At 35.6% G+C, this 15,732-nt stretch overlaps 1 non-coding gene across 1 annotated transcript; it reads right to left on the bottom strand.

The window, feature by feature from the left end:
- Window positions 1–11,757: 11,757 nt before the first annotated feature.
- Window positions 11,758–11,864, bottom strand: LOC116145696. The gene has a single exon (XR_004130409.1). It is a non-coding gene; the product is annotated as a small nucleolar RNA R71 (small nucleolar RNA).
- Between the last annotated feature and the right edge of the window lie 3,868 nt (window positions 11,865–15,732).

Here is a 15,732-nt window from a genome sequence, read left to right as displayed (position 1 = left end):
GCCCGTCGCCGCGGCGAAACTGTCCAGCAGTTTCCCATGGCTTCAACACCTCTTCGCCCCGGCGAAGCCTGGAACACTGAACTTCTTCTATTTTCAACCAATTTCAAAGCAAGTGTTCAACATATCGCTCAATCAAAGGTCAACCAAACAATAATACTAATAAACGAACTCAAATAAGAGCAAAAGAAGAAACATTAGCTATGTACCTCAAGTGGGGCATTACATTCGCCGTGGCATCAAATTGAAATCTCGCTGAACCATCTGACCCGAGGCTAGCTTGCCGCGGCAAAGAATTATCTTCGCCATGGCAAAATTTGCTCATCTTTTCTGAAATTATGAAACTGCTCTCTGCTTGAATCTTTGATCTTCGTGATCCCTAATAGGAACAAGCTTCATAATGCTTCCACTCAGCATCAGAATTTCCCCGATTCCTTAATTTCTCTTGATTCCGGGTCCAGAAACTCAATTTCGCTATATTTAGCTCCAGTTGCATGTTTTGGCCTGAAACATAAAATATATGAGTTTAAGGTTCAATTCAGGCATAAAACGACTTAAGAAGTATCCAAAATCCTACCAAAAAGTACATAAAAACAATATAATCCTAGGATTATCACATCATGTCCTTTAGGCTTGGGCTTGGGATTAGCCTTCACCTTTCCCTTGCCCTTACCCTTACCCTTTCATTTACTACCAGCTACCAGTAAAATAGGCTTGGACTTCTTCAAGTCCTGCTCTGCAGTCCTTAGCATGTTCAAAAGCTCCGACAGGGTTTTTACCATAGCGTTCATATTGAAGTTCATTATGAACGGTGCATAAGAGTCATGCAACGATTGTAGAATTAAATCCACTTGTAATTCTGCATCCAACTCAAACCCCAAAGTCTCAAGCCTTTCCATGTGCTCGATCATTTTGAGCACATGAGGGCCAATTTGGGCTCCCTCGGTCAGGTGACTTCCAAGCAGTGCTTTTGACACCTTGTATCTCTCATGTCGAGCATTCCCTTTGTAAAGCTCCTTGAGGTGTAGAATGATGGCAGCAACATCCATATTCTCATGCTGCTTTTGCAGCACTGGTGTCATCGATGCTAACATCAAGCATTGAATGTCATCAGCATCATCAATGAACTTTTGATAAGTATCCTTTACTTCCTAAATGTCATCAAGATCAAGCTGAGCCATGTATGGCTTATCAAGGATATACAATTTCTTTTCGGACTTAAGTATAATCCGAAGATTATGATACCAATCCGAGAAATTGGATCCATCTAACCTGTTTTCTTTCTCGATTATCGGTCGCAGGTTCATAATGCTCATTTTTAAGTGAATCTACAATTCAGAAAAGTAAAGTCAATATAGTGTTTATTATTTCTTAATATGGTCTTTTATTAAAAACACTCCCACTATTTTGCTCAAGCCAATAGCCCTCACTATTAACTCGGGAAAGCCTGTTGGCTTTCCTAGTGGACTGAGATCCCATCTGGCCAATTTCAAACCTTCGCTGTGGCGAACAAGCCAAAATGGGTTAATTAGGTAGGCCAACAAACTTAATCCACACCAGTTGATAGCTCCCACTACCAACCTCAAGTGTGAAGTAAGCAAACAAGCCAATCGCACAATCCAACGGCCTAGCCATCATCCTCAAGTGTGATTCCTAGTATCAGTAGAGTGGACACTACATGTCGCCACGTACACTCAACATGTGTACTTCTCTACTATTCCTATGACGTGTTTATCAACCTTCGCTATGGCGAACAAGAAAAATTGTCATTTTAAGTCAACCCATCATCATTAAGGAAAACTCCAATGAATTTTAACCTCCCATTGGTAGAAGTGTACCCTTCACTGTGGCAAACAAGGTTCCGACAAACAGTGGTTTGATTAAAACCATGGTGATGGAAGGAATACGTGACTTAATATATCTTATTTGAGGGTTTTTATTTAATGTCTCACCAGATTATTATCTTTGTTAGAATGTCATTGTTTGGCATGTTATTGAACATTCAACCTTAGCATGCATTCTAAACAAAATAAAACGTGCTAGTACATGGCCTACTAAAACCGATTTCCTCGAGCCTAGAGGAACCGGTGGGTCAACCTAGGGGTTTAAAAGTAAATCTTGGCTCTTCAAGTTATTCCTCTTCATAGCTTCTTCGTTTCTTCTTCACGATCATTACAAATAATTTTATAATAAAACACCTATTCTAATTTACATCAATAAAATAGAAACCTCGCGTTACATACGAGGGGAGTGAGATGAGGAGAAGAAATATATGAAGATTTAAGAGAGAGAGGCAGGACACGCAGGTCCTATTTGTTTATAAAAATTACAAACAAACCCAATAAATAATAAACAATAGGTCTAAGGCTCATGTACTGGACACCATGCAATAATCAAACAAGAACATTGCATACATTAAAAAACAATCAATTTTTGAATTGGGTGGGTTGAATTATCAAGTTACCACCTTAAACGTGCAGAATGAATATTGGTTTTAAAGGTTCAAAAACTGCAATTTAGCCCTTGTGCAAAAAACAGAAAGCAAAAACGGAACAGTAGGTTTCTTGCTGTGGAAATTCTTCGCCCTGGCGAAGTTCATACACATATGGTCGTTGCGGCGAAGTTTTATTTTGCCACGGCGACTGTGAACTTCCAGAAAACACAAATCGTTCCAAAGAGTTTTATGCTGCGGCGAAGTTTTATTTCGCCGCAGCTAGATCCACTTTTCCAAGATTTCATCACGGTGAAGGTTTATTTCGCCGTGGCCAGATTCACTTTTTGCATCTCGCCACGGCAAAGTGTTATTTCATCGCACAACAGTGAATTAGGCACAATAACGTCTTTTGCAATTTTTCACATAATGACACAGATCCAAATCAAATCGATTGCTTAAACATTCGACCAGGATACCAACTAACCAATACACATTCAATCAACACATTATTTAATCAATTGATTAATTACGACATTCAACATACATAATTTTTTCAGATTTAAAAACACGTCAAATCATGCAATAACATGTTATCAAACATCAATTAAACAATATAATCTAATACCCGAGGCTCTGATACTACTGTAAATAATTGATCCACCATTCACAGCGGAAAACAAAAATTCAATCGGTAAATCAATTACCTTTCTTTGCCAAGATCCAAGTATAGATTATACCGTTCACATGTTTATAAAAAAAAATCTATATAAATTAAATCCATTCAAGGAATAGAATACTTACGTACGTTTGGAAGCTCCTTTGAATATCTCTGATTTCGGACACGAACACTGTTCACCGTCTACTGTTCACGTGATTCTTCGCTAATCGATCCAAAGTAGGATCGCACTTACGGAAGTCCACACGAAGATAATCTGCAAAACCCTTGATTATTTTGCTAGAACAATCAATGGCTTCAAGAATCAAGAAAGAAGAACAAGAAAAGTTTTCTTCTTGAGAGAGAGAGAGATGGGGTGGCTAGGGTTTTAATTGATTGAAAAATTCTCTTCATTGTTTTAATTTTAAGTTGCACTTATATGGTGCAACAATTAAAACTCTATTCCACTTAGGAATAGCCATGGGTCCAACCCTAGTTCACCCTTGCAACCAAACACACCCTTTATGGTATTAATTAATTAATTATTATTATAATTAAAATCAATTAATATATAATAATTATTAATAGTAATTAATAAATAATTCATTTAAATATATACATAGACATATTTAAATATATCTCACTAATTTAATTTAATATAAAATTAAATATAGGCAACACTCAGCAAATTCAACCGACATGTTTATTTATTACCAATTGTCTATTCAGTTTCCAGCTCTTTGTATCTATTCTCCTATAAATATACACTGAATCAATCACTCATTTAAATTTCTTCAAATATTATACACTTCATTATTCATTTCTTCTCCCCAAGTATTTGACAATGGCTGACAAAACATCACAACAAAAGAACTACAACGAATATCAATAGCAACCTCAAAAACAATAATTCTCCACTAAAGCAACCAGAAGGTATGAATGTTCACTTCTGTATCCTAAATTACAAAATGTCAAACAAAATGGTAATACAATTGTGGGAATATAAAAACCATAAAAAAAAAAAAAAAAAAACCTTTTTTGGTTTGTCGAAAGTTCGTTTCATAATTTATTTACAAATTCATGTTACCGTTTACATATATTTATAAATTTGATTGTATTTTGTTTCCCCAATTGATTTAGATATTGTTCAAGGATGTCGGAATTGATGGAAATTCTCAAAAAAGTTGACACCAATTAGAGATTTACATGCTGCTAAATAGAAATTCAAAGAACTCATTGACCAAATGTTAGAATCATGCAATCTACCATGGATTTCTAAACATAAACAAAACGGAGTATGCATTTGTAGTAGAGGAACTGACAACTATAGAGAAATAGAAAATAAACACCACTGACATCATCCAAACCTACTTCATAGTGTGAAAAATTGATGTACTTATTCTTTTATAATAAAAGTATATTCTCTATGTTCAACTTATCTTGATCTCAATGTTACTCATAGTTGATTGAAATTTAGTACTCATTTTGTGGGTGTACAATTGTCTTGAATTGACACATTGGATTTACGGTTTAATGGATTACTAAAATTTCTCTTCTTGACATGTTGATTTTGAATTAATTGTTTTATCTTCAGACGTTGGATGAGTATTAATAATATTATTAGGTGCATTGCATTGGGATTCCAAAAGTCTAACCATTTTGACACGTTGGATGTGTATTAATAATGATTATACATAAGTGGGTTCAAAAATCAAAACAAAAACATATAAAAATTGGAGTTAGTCTCTTCATATTTTGTTTTGTAGCTCTACAATTACAATTTTGACAAGTTGGATGAATGGTTTAATGACACTACTATAATTGATATTAATAATTATATAAGACAATTATTAATTTTATCTTAACACAAACTTTATATATACAATTTCTATACTTTAAAATTTGATTTTTTAACAATTATTATATCTTAATCTAATTAGTTTCTTTTGTTGGAATGAATTGTTTACAATCTATTTCAAATTATAATATATATATATATATTATAAATATATATATATAAATATATATATATATATTTGAAATAGATTGTAACAAAATTCATCCAACAAAAGAACTATATATAATTTCTATTACTTTAAATTGTATTATTTAACAATTATTATATCTTAATCTAATTAGTTTTTGTTTAATAAATTTGTTTACAACCATTTCAAAAATATTGAATAAATAAAATGTGTTACCATCTATTTCAAAAATATTGAATAACTACCCATGCAACGCCCAAACCCATGTCTAGTTTACTAAATATTTACAAAAACATACTTAAAAAGACAGTGGGGGCTGGTGTTATTATTCGGTCTCTGTTGTCCCATTTTTAATGGCTTACCTAAATTGACTATATATAAACAGTTTTCTAATAATTAAGAGGAACATGCACTATATTTCATTAAGCGAAACTTAAAGAAAAGATACATTTTCTTAAAGAAGACCACAACATATATAGGTCTCATAATTCTCCCAAGATGGAAGAACATATGTAATTTATGTCATTAAGAAAACCGAACACCCGTTACCAAACATAGCGTCTTATTACATGCATTAGCAATTCTTGGTGCAAAAACAACGTCTACGTACTCCTTGAGTTTGCATTGCCACGGAGAACCTACCTTCATTCCTGCACACTGAAGCGCAGTGTGGGCGCTCAAGCATGTTCCATGAAACAAAGGGTTTGTGATTCACACAAGTACTTTCTGTTGGCACCCATCACTTCTGTAAATTCAAAAAATTAAACATTTACAATTAAGAATTCTTCTCACGTTACAAACCCAAGAATATATAAAAAAGTACTTGAGAGAGAATACCAGATGCCAGACAATAAGCAGCAACAGGAAAGCCCAAATGATTTCTTCTCCATTTCTCTCACTTTAACTAATTTTATAACACTCAGAAATTTGTACAATAAATTAAAATTTAAGCTTGCAGTGAGCCAGTGATTTGTATATATACAGAATTATATGATGTTGATCACCGGCACTGAGGGAGTGCATGCTGTCCAGGGCACCCATATAATTGACACGAGAGCTGTTCACGTCAAATTATTGTTTTTTTTTTTTTCCTTTCTAAATACATAATAAATGCCTAAAATGCCGACAATTACTGATTTGTTTCCAACAGGTGGACGTTCCCGAGCACCTTATGACAAATGGAGGTAGCAACTTATTCTGGTCGACAAATGGAAAGGCATCAAAGTTCCCAATTTTTTATGGACATTACCTTCAGCCTTCAAGAATGCCGATTTTGATGATTACTGAGTAGTGAAACCTATAGAACTGAATTCAATAAAACTGATGGTTATATTCACCATTTGACCCCATTTCCTTTCACGCTCAGTTGGTAAATAGACCATTTCTCTTAATTCTTAAAAATTATAGTTTATTCAATGAGTTAATTGTAAAAAAGATTACTATTGTTTTATGTTTTTAGTTTTTTTCTTTCTACACTCACTCGGTGACATTGCTACCTAGAATTATTTTTCCAAACCTACCGTCTGGTTAATAAAGAAATATTTATTAAGGTAATATATATATGTAAAAGGAGAAAAGTAAATAAACCAACAAAGGTTGGCCGAGTAGTAAAGGCTTGGAGTCAAAGGGTTTGCTTTCTATGTGGTCTCAAGTTTGAATTATAAAATGATTGTAATATTGTTGGCCACGGACCGCACGGGTTGACCTGTTTCAAAAGCCTTGTTTGGGGTCGGGGAACTATCAAGATGTGCATAAGTGGCCCGGACACCCCGGTAGCAAAAAAAAAAAAAAAAAAAAAAGGTCAATGTGCATAAGGAGAAACGATTATAAAGTTTGAATAGGATCCTACTTCTTTCAAGTAATTGAAAACTTTTTTGCCCCTCAAATTATAGTACCTTATACCTCAAATTTTGTCTAGCCTTTAAACTAGGTAAAGATCAATGTTGTAAATGTGGTCACACAAAAAGGTGGACTTTAAAAGGTAAATTTAGTAATCATAACAAGGAATAATAATGTGTTTTAGGGTGTTTTTGGTACACCGATCTGGATTGTATTGTGTTGATTGTATTTTATTGTACAAAATTATATTATTTGGGACATGACCAAAATTGTACAGTGTTTGTTATAGCGCCACAAAGGATTATTGGTAATTTGCATTATGTATTGTATAAGACTGCATTAGATTGTGCTATTTTTTTTTTCATAATTAATTCCAATATACTAAAATTCATCATCATCCTGGTAAATTTCTATAAAATAATTTAATAAGTAATATTTTAATTCAAATTCATGTCCATCATATATTTTATCATGAACGTATAACATGCAATATCGTCAAAATTATGTTTTTTTTTTTTTTTCTTCAAAAGAACAAATCTTCATTTATAACAATAAATCAACCCAAAAAAATTATTTAAATTTATTATTGATATTTATCTAATAAAATATCACCATCAAATTTATGTGAACTATAATAAAAACTATAACCCATTAACAACTCATTGTTTGTGTTTCTAAACTTGAATGGATAACTCATAGTCATAACACAATAATTTAGTACTTAGATATCTTTTACATATAATTTAAAGTGCAAAGATACAATTAAGTTCACACATTATCAATTTATCCTATCATACAATATATCAAATTTGGGTTAGACTATATTAACTTAATTACTTGACTTAAAATGGTGACTTAAATTTTCAACATTTGGTCTAAAACAATTAACGATTGGTGAATGAGAAATCATAAGTAGTTATTTTATGTGCTACTTCATCACCTTTTAAACCGTTAGATAATGATTTTTTAACCGCTATTGATTAGTGTCTCAAATTAAGTCAAAATTTTAAATTATTATAGTTTGACCCATTAAATTTACACATGTCATATAATCAGTTTAAATTTACATAATTCTGCCATACAGTATCAATATTACAATTATCCTTTCATGTAGAGCATAAAATTAATTAACAACATTCCAAACACAAAATTTTAAAAAATAGAAGTAATTAGGGGTGTTAGTTGAGCCGAGCTGCTCACAACTCAATGAAAGCTCGAGTTGAGCTGCTTGGATACAATGTCGAGCCGAGTTCGGTCTCACCAATACTCGGCTCGACAAGCTCGAATCTCAAAATAGGGGTATATGCTATTATTACAACTATTAGGGGGTGTTTGGTAGGGAGTTATCCCTCATTACTCAAGTAATGTCATCTTATATTATTTAGATTACCACATTTGGTTGTCCAGTAATATAAAATCCCGATAATCTTCCAAAACCAATAGTAATTACTGTTGGTTATATAAGTGGTAATCTGATTACCTCTATTTTCTTAGGTATTTTAAGATCACTTGGTAATATTAAGTTTGTTACAATTTTACCCCTTATAATAAATTTCTTGGACAATAATGACCTTATTTTGAAATTATTTTACATGAACTTGCCATTACAATTTTATCCCCAATTAATTAAGTTTTTGGACAACAATACCCTTATATTTAAAAAAAATTTCAGGCCACCCAAGACCACCACCGCTAGCCAATGTGGCTAAAACGGCGCATGATTGGTCAGATCTGGCCGTTCATGCATCAATCTAGCCGAAAACGGCTAAATCTATGACCAAAGATCTAGCTGTTGATAGCCAGAGCTACGACCATAATCTGGCCGTCAATAGCCAGATCTATGGCTATTAACGACGACCAGATTCTGGTCATGGTAGATCTAGTTGGAAACTGTCATATCGGCACACGACCAACCAAATCCAACTGGTCATGAGCTGTTTCGATGACTACTGGCCACGGTCCGACGATAGTGGTCGTCTGTCCTCTTGGGTGGCTAGGATGCTTTAGTTAATTTTTAAACTTTTATTGTAGAGGCTTTTAGCTAAATTAACAACTATAAGGGGTTAAAAAAAATCTAAAATAATAATAATATTAAAATAGAAGGGTAATTAAGTAATCTATATAACATACCCATCAAATTATTCCTCCCAACCAAACATATAAATATAACATACCTACCAATTTATTCCAACCTAACCAAGCACAGTTCCCTAAACATTTCCAATAATATATCTTTCCATTAATATAATATTTCCTATAATACAATATTTCTTGAACCAAACGCACCCTTAGGGGTATATGTAATTTATTAGTTTGTAAAAGTGACAAACACACCCCATAAAAATTAAAGAAATAAATCTTTTGATTGGTCATTGGTGGGCTTGAGACGTCTTATGATAGTAGAGGAGTCAAAGAAATGACATAAACTCATAATATTTATTGAAAAAGACATTTGAGTAGTAATAAAAAAACATTTTCTCCCCCTTCTCTTAAAAATAAAAAACAAAGTAACATTTTCTCTCTCCTTCTTAGGAAAAAGACGACAACTCCCTGACACATAAACATAAGTCAACATTAATTGAGACAAACATTTGAGTGGTAATAAAAAAACATTTTCTCTTGTTGATGCAAGAATTCACCAACTAGAGTGATCTGATTGACCTTGGTGGAATCAGAATTGGTATGTGCGTGATTAAAGATAATCAACAATGTAATATGAAAGTAAGAACAGGAATGTAAAGAACACAATCAATTTTTAAAGTGGTTCGGCAAGTTTGAATCTTGATAATCCATGGATTATACCGTTTTTAGTCAGATTTCAGGTACTTTCTAGTTCATTTTGACCTGAATTGTTGCTTAATTCTTTACATTTCGTGTTTCAGGTTAAAATGGACATTTTGAGCAGATAAGGACAAAATTAAAAATTCTGGACTCAGAAGTTAGCGGAGCTCAGAAGTTGGGAGAGTTCTGAAGCAGGATAAAGCACTATGAGGCTTGTTCCCAAGGGAGAGCACCTAGGATCGAAGAATCAAGCGAAGATGCAAGCAGAGTGGCAATTCTGTAATTTCAAAACTTTTCAAGAAGCTTCGCCATGGCGAAGATTTGTTCTTCGTCGTGGCGAAGTGCGCCAGTCACGCACCATATCTGCTTCTTTCTTTATCACGGCGAGATTTCTTCTTCGCCGCAGCGACGATCGTAATTTCCAGTTTTGTAAAACACACAGTTTTACTTTTGCATGTTTTTCTGAGGAATTTGGGCGAGGTATAAAAGAAACACTTAGCCTTTTTGGCAAAAGGGTGGTTCAAGAAGTAGGGTTAGCAGCTTTTACATTTTCTTAGATTGATTTTGGAGCGATTTAGAGATTAACAAGGGTGAAGATTCGATTTTGAACCAGGGGATTCATCATTTGGGGAGATTTCTTGTCTTTTCTCTTATTTTCATTATGTTGAACTTTAATATTATCATTTTTCTTGTTTGTAGTGTTGATTTAGCTATGAACTAACCCATTTTGGGTTAGGGTTTTGATTATAATTTGGATTTTAATGGGTTAAGTGGTTGATTGTTTTATTTTCATATGATTATGCTTTGATTGTGTGTTTGCTCTGAGTTTTAATGCTTATATGTGATGAACATGATGAGATTGAGAAATGAATCATGTTAGGCTTCTTGGGTAATCACCATTGTAGTATTGGATGCTAGAGATAGATTCAAGAATCAATGAAATCATTGTAGGATTCTTATGCTTAATGAGCTTGGATTTGTTAACTTTCAAATTGTTGGGTGCGGAAGGTTAATAAGGAAGAGTAGGAAAACATAGCCTGAGAAGGTATGTTTAACACTTTAGAGAGTTCGATTTACAACCAATGCATATGAATATGAATTTAGTTTAATTCTTAGGTTTAACCCATAAAGTCCGAATGAAGTCAAAACCCTACCCGTTTTACTTGAATTGATTTTATCCGTGTTTTTCATTTCGCATTCATAGTTAAATTTTAGTTAGTAAATTCAGATTTAGTGTTTATTTTAATTTGCTCCCATTTATCCAAAAGAAGTCGATTGCTCCAACTTGAGCACAGTAGGAAACTTAGTGCTTAGCTAGCAATCCTCGTGGGAACGATACTCACTCATCACTTTATTACTTGAGCGATTAGTATACTTGCTACATATTGCATGTTGTAGGAAACACGCATCAAGTTTTTGGCGCCGTTGCCGGGGAATTGAGTTTTAAGTTAACATTGAGTTTTCTATAGTTAGCTAGATTGAAGTTTTAATTTTTGTTTTAAATTTTCAGTTGGTTTGTGATCTCACTTTCTTTCATTAATTCTATGCAGTTTATGCGAAGAGTGAGACGTCAGCCAGTGGTTCCTATTGATCTTGAGATTCAGAGAACCACCAGACGACTTAATAGAGAGAGAAGAGAAATAGAGGATATCGTGGTTGAAACAAAAGAAATAGTTGTTGAGATGGTAGAACCAGAGAACAGGACGTTAAGGGAATTTTTAGTTCTCACGGTTAATGGCAATGGGTCGAGTATTACTAGGCCTACGGTGCAAGCCAACAACTTTGAGATTAAGCCGGCAATCATCCAGATGATCCAGCAGTCGGCTAGATTTAATGGTGATTTGAAGGAAGATCTGAATCAGCATATTGCAAATTTCTTAAAAATTTGTGACACCTTCAAATTGAACAGAGTGTTAGATGATGCCATAAGGTTGAGGTTATTCCCATTCTCATTAAGGGATAAAGCAAAGGGGTGGTTAATGGCACTACCAGCGGGAACTATCACAACTTAGAATGATTTAGCACATAAGTTCCTTACCAAGTTCTTCCTTCCAGCTAAATCAGCAAAACTCAGAAATGATATCACATCATTTCTACAAGATGAGTTCGAGTCATTGTATGAGGCTTGGGAGAGATACAAGGAGTTAATGAGGAAATGTCCACACCATGGGTTATTAGTTTGGCTTCAAGTCCAAACATTCTACAATGGACTGATGTGTAATGTGCAAACCATGGTTGATGCAGCTTCAGGAGGAGCCTTGCAGAATAAGACACCAGAGGAGGCTTATGAGTTGCTTGAGGTTTTGGCAAGCAACAACTATCAAAGACCGAATGAGAGAGCAATACCAAGAAAATCTTCGGGTCTACATGAAGTTGATGCTTTTACAGCCATCTCAGCCCAACTCACGATACTTCAGAAAAAATTAGGAAGTATGCAGGTAAACTCTATTCAAGCACCTCAACTAACTTGTGATTTTTGTGCAGGAAACCATGTGACCAGCGAGTGTCAAGTGGGGAACACATTTGCTTTGTCATCTTCATCATCGGAGCAAGTGAACTACTTGGCAGGAAATTAGAGGCAACCAAACAACCCGTACTCTAACACATACAACCCGGGGTGGAGAAATCATCCAAATCTGGCTTGGGGAAATCAAAACCAGCAAAATAATCAATGGAACCAGAGAACAGTTCCAAATAACCAATAAGGGGTGAATAATCAATCGGGAGATCCAAGAGTGACAAAGTTGGAGGATATGTTTGGAAATTTTATACAAGAAACCATGGGGTTTATGAATGAGACAAGGACAAATTTTAGAAATCAAGGGGCGTCCATTCGGAATCTTGAGGTACAGATGGGCCAATTGGCCGAGAAGCTAAATGATAGACCACAGGGGTCTCTACCAAGCAACACGATGACTAGCCCACGTGAGCAAGGAAATGCAATTATGTTGAGAAATAGGATAGTTTTAGAAGAGGTGGAAAAATCAAGGAAAGAGGAAAGTCCATCAAGGAACAATGAAGAATCTGATGAGGAAGTTAATGAAGAATTCATTGCTGAAGAGAAACCACCCAGCCTAAGGAAAGATGAGCACAAGCAGGAAGAGGGGAAAAAGAAAAGGAAAGAGAAATTGCCATTCCTCGAGATACTACCAGAGTTGGCGCATCACACACCACCCGTACCTTTTCCTCAAAGACTCAGAAAAGAAAATCAGGATAAGCAGTTTATTAAATTTCTTGATGTTTTTAAAAAACTGCATATTAACATTCCTTTTGCAGATGCATTACAACAGATGCCGAGCTACGCGAAATTTCATAGGAAAAGTTTATCGAACAAGAGGAAGCTAGAAGATGAGGAAACGGTGATGCTCACGGAGGAATGCAGTGCCATCTTACAAAAGAAGCTACCCCTGAAACTCAAAGATCAAAGGAGTTTTACTATTCCTTTCACTATAGGAGATATCACCTTTGATCGAGTTTTATGTGACCTAGGTGCTAGCATTAACCTCATGCCTTTTTCTATTTTCAAGAAACTAGGAATTGGTGAAGTAAAGCCGATGACCATATGCTTGCAACTTGCAGATCGATTAATAAAGCATCCGAGCGGCATTGTGGAGGATGTGTTGATTAAGGTGGACAAGTTTATTTTTCCTGCGGATTTCTTTGTGTTTGATATGGAAGAAGACAAAGAGATTCCTCTTATCCTGGGACGACCATTCCTAGCTACTGACCGGAAGAGCTTTAATCGACGTTCAAGGAGGGAAGTTGATCATGAGGATGCAAGATGAAGAAATAACATTTAATGTCCTTGAATCAATGAGAGCTCCACCTAAACAAGAGTCGTGTCTAAAAATCGATGTGTTGGATCAGTCAAGAATTGAAGCCTTCCAACTGAATAGCCCTAAGGTAGAAATTACGAGCTGCACTGTCAAACCAAATTAGTTCAAGAGTCACGACCATTACGGAAGGGGTTGCACAAAATTTCGAGACAAGCCGCAGTTGAGTTTGAGTTCGCACAAGGAACGGGTCTCTGAGATCAAAAAAGGTGAAGTAAAGCCAAGAAAACAGAAGGCGGTAGGTGAGAAGAGTCGAGCTACCAAAGTTATGACCAAGGGATGGAAATGGGTGGTGAAACTCTCAACAGGGCCACTGTGTGAAAAAGATCATTAGCAAATGAAGCTCCAGTACAAGGGAAATTTCTGGGATGTGATGTACTTGGATAGTTCGGGCTGATGTGATGTATTGAGAGAGTCCAGCTATCGACTATAAACAAGCACTTCTTGGGAGGCAACCCAAGTGTTTTTTCTTTTATTATTTGTCTTTCATTTTGTTGTGTGTGAATTTGTTTGAATTCTTTGTGAGTTTGAATGATTTTTTATTGGTATGTTTTTGGGTGTTTCAGGTGAAGTTTTCAACAAAGAAAAGGACAGAAAATGCTCCAGACTTCGCCGCGGCGAAGCATTTTGTAGGAAAATGAATTTTGAAGTCCCAGACTTCGCCGGGGCGAAGAAGTATTCTTCGCTACGGCGAAGCAACCGAAAAAAAAGTGTTCAGCTCCTGGAAGTTTTCGCCCTGGCAAAGGAATTATCTACGCCGCGGCAAAGCAGGTGGGACGAAATTTGGCTGAGGCATTTCACCGCGGCAAATATTTTTCTTTGCCAGGGCGAAGTAAGCTGAAAAGAGAGCGTGTAGCCTCTGGAGGTTTTCGCCTCGGCGAAGAATTTCCCTTTGCCGCGGCAAAACCTGGGTTTTTTTTTAGGGTTCTTGATTGAAGAACTTCGCAGCGGCGACGAGCCTTTTCTATAAATACCCATTTTTTCTTTTCATTCTTCAAGCGACTCTTCATAGCCACTTGAGAGAAAAATTTCAAACTTCAATCCAATGCATTCCCAGTGTTTTCCCAAACAAATTTCTTACTCCTTAACCCTCCTAAACACCAAAACAACTCATTTCAACAACAATTTTCACAAAAATTTTTGGATCAAGAATTTGGGGCTTTTCAATTTGGGCTGTTTTTGGTTCAATTGGTGTCGAATACTCCTTCACATTTGGTAAGATCTCAAGTTCCCTAACCTTTTTATCACACAATTTCAGGTTTTAGTTTGTAGATCTGAAAATTTTTGTTGCAGTTGAGTTGTGGAATTTGGGTGATTTTGAGCATTGATTTTGCTAGAGGACGGGTAGTTCATGCATTTTGTGATTGTGAGAAGTGCGGGTTTTGAGGTTTGAAGTGTTTTGGTTAAATTTGAAAAATTTGTAGTTTGGGGGTTGAAGTGCGAATTTTTGGAAGTGTTGTTATTTTTGCAGGATTGAATTGATTGTGTAGAACACTTAGGTTTGAATTGTTGGTTGAGTTGAACTTAAATTTTGGAGAAAATGTCGGTCAAAGCCAAGCATCAATATAAGAGCAAGGGAAAAGGAAAAAAAGTGGATGACCGCTTCGTGAGTAAGGAGGCCTAGAAAAGATATGAAGGGGCTATCAAAAGAAAGGACAAGGGTTTTGTTCTTGAGCGTGGGTTGACCGCGAGTCAGGCCCTGGACTGGAGTCAAGGGAGAAAGTGGGAAGTGTTTATGAGTGCTCCTGCACAACCAGCTGTAGAGCCGCTAGTGACGGAGTTTTATGCCAATCTCCTGGATTGTGAAGAGGGTATGGCATTTGTGAGAGGGGTTGATGTGCCGTTTTTAGAAAAGGTGATCAATGACTTTTATAAACTGCCTAGGATTTTCCAAGATGATTACGCAAGGTTTAAGATGTCAAGTTATGAGGATGATATCATTCTTCCGGTCATTGCAAAACCAGGAGCAACTTAGGCAGTGTCGAAGAAACAAAAGAAAACCCTCAAGGGAACTAATTTGACACCGATAGCTCGATTGTGGCAGTATTTTGTTAGTGCGAAGATCATGCCAGAAACGTACTATAGCACAGTAACTAAAGAGAAGGCAGTATTGCTTCACTCTATTGCCACAGGAAAGAGTATTGATGTGGGAGATATTATCTGGAACAGTTGTAACACCCCACTTGAAATACGTAGCCATTGTTTATG

Source organism: Pistacia vera, unplaced genomic scaffold (assembly GCF_008641045.1).
Source record: "Pistacia vera cultivar Batoury unplaced genomic scaffold, PisVer_v2 Contig464, whole genome shotgun sequence".
In the NCBI taxonomy this organism is placed as follows: domain Eukaryota; kingdom Viridiplantae; phylum Streptophyta; class Magnoliopsida; order Sapindales; family Anacardiaceae; genus Pistacia; species Pistacia vera.
The sequence above is the reverse complement of the archived record's forward strand: the minus strand, read 5'-3'. Positions and strand labels throughout refer to the sequence as shown.